The sequence below is a fragment of the Bombus pyrosoma genome, unplaced genomic scaffold (assembly GCF_014825855.1).
Source record: "Bombus pyrosoma isolate SC7728 unplaced genomic scaffold, ASM1482585v1 HiC_scaffold_4725, whole genome shotgun sequence".
NCBI lineage: Eukaryota > Metazoa > Arthropoda > Insecta > Hymenoptera > Apidae > Bombus > Bombus pyrosoma.
Genome location: NW_025219985.1, coordinates 1,663,429 through 1,665,820, shown reverse-complemented (window position 1 = coordinate 1,665,820; position 2,392 = coordinate 1,663,429).

Below are 2,392 nucleotides of genomic sequence, written 5' to 3'. Positions count from 1 at the left end.
GATAAACAACTGTTATTTCGTTCCTGATTGAAATATTTCTAACGTTTAAGCGCTCTTTTTTCTCCATTTTACACGCAGCACGTACTGCACAGTACGTTCAGCGTCGTAGCTATAAAAGTAGCTTGCGAAATGCAATCGTAACTCGATTTTGACGTTAATTATGTGCTATTTCTTTGCTGACTGAGATATTTTTAACGTTTAAAAGCTCGATTTTCTCTATTTTACACGCCGAGCTCAGCGCCCGCCACGTTCAGCGTCGAAGCTATAAAAGCAGCTTGCTGAATGCGATCGTAAGTCGATGTTGACGATAATTAAGTGTTATTTCCTTGCTGACAGAGATATTTTTAACGTTTAAAAGCTCGCTTTTCTCTATTTTACACGCCGAACGTAGTGCCCGGCACGTTCAGTGTCGAAACAAACAAAGGAGCTCGATAATTGCAATCGCAACATGATTTCGATGATAATTAACTGTTATTTCGTTCCCGATTGAGATATTTCAAACGTTTAAGCGCTCTTTTTTCTCCATTCGACACCCAGCACGCACTGCACTTTACTTTCAGCATCGAAGCCATAAAAGTAGCATGCGAAATGCAATCGTAACTCGATTTTTGACGATAATTAACTGTTATTTCGTTCCCGATTGAGATATTTCTAACGTTTAAGCGCACTTTTTTCTCCATTCTACACGCAGCACGTACTGCACTTTACGTTCAGCATCGAAGCCATAAAAGTAGCATGTGAAATGCAATCGTAACTCGATTTTTGACGATAATTAACTGTTATATCGTTCCCGATTCAGATATTTCTAACGTTTAAGCGCTCTTTTCTCACCATTTTACGAGCAGCACGTACTGCACAGTACGTTCAGCGTCGAAGCCATAAAAGTAGCATGCGAAATGCAATCGTCACTCGATTTTGATGATAATTAACTGTTATTTCCTTCCTGGTGGAGATATCTCTATGTTCAAGACGCCATTATACTCCATTTTACACGCCGAACGTAGTGCATTCCAGGTTCAGCGTCGAAGCTACCAAGGAAGCTTGCAAAATGCAATGGTACGTCGATTTTGTCGATAACTAATTGTTATTTCGTTCCTGATTGAAATATTTCTAACGTTTATGCGTTGTTTTCGCTCCATTTTACGTGCCGGACGAACTATGCGACACGTACAGCGTCGAAGCTATAAAGGAAGCTTGCAGCATGCAATCGTAACTCGATTTTGACGTTAATTATCTGTTATTTCTTTGCTGACTGAGATATTTTTAACGTTTAGAAGCTCGGCTTTCTCCATTTTACACACAGAACGTAGTGCCCGGCACGTTCAGTGTCGAAACAACAAAGGAGCTCGAAAAATGCAATCGTAACACGATTTTGATGATAATTAACTGTTATTTCGTTCCTGATTGAAATATTTCTAACGTTTAATCGCTCCTTTTTCTTCATTTTACGCGCAGCACGTACTGCACAGTACGTTCAGCATCGAAGCCATAAAAGTAGCATGCGAAATGCAATCGTAACTCGATTTTTGACGATAATTAACTGATATTTCGTTCCCGATTGAGATATTTCTAACGTTTAAGTGCTCTTTTTTCTCCACTTTACACGCCGAGCTCAGCGCCCGCCACGTTCAGCGTCGAAGCTATAAAAGAAGCTTGCAGAATGCAATCGTAACTCGATTTTGACGTTAATAATCTGTTATTTCTTTGCTGACGGACATATTTTTAATGTTTAAATGATCGATTTTCTCTATTTTACACGCCGAACGTAGTGCCCGGTACGTTCAGCGTCGAAACAAACAATGGAGCTCGAAAATTGCAATCGTAACATGATTTCGATGATAATTAACTGTTATTTCGTTCCCGATTGAGATATTTCTAACGTTTAAGCGCTCTTTTTTCTCCATTCTACACGCAGCAGTACTGCACTTTACGTTCAGCATCGAAGCCATAAAAGTAGCATGCGAAATGCAATCGTAACTCGATTTTGACGATAATTAACTGTTATTTCGTTCCCGATTGAGATATTTCTAACGTTAAAGCGCTCTTTCTTCTTCATTTTACGCGCAGCACGTACTGAGCACTACGTTCACCGTCGAACCCATAAAAGTAGCATGCGAAATGCAATCGTAACACGATTTTGATGATAATTAACTGTTATTTCCTTCCTGGTGGAGATATCTCTATGTTCAAGCAGCCATTATACTCCATTTTACACGCCGAAGCTATAAAAGAAGCTGGCATAATGCAATCGTAACTCGATTTTGACGTCAATTATCTGTTATTTCTTTGCTGACTGAGATATTTTTAACGTTTGAGCGCTCTTTTCTCTCCATTTTACACGCCGAACGTAGTGCCCGGCACGTTCAGTGTCGAAACAAACAAAGAAGCTCGA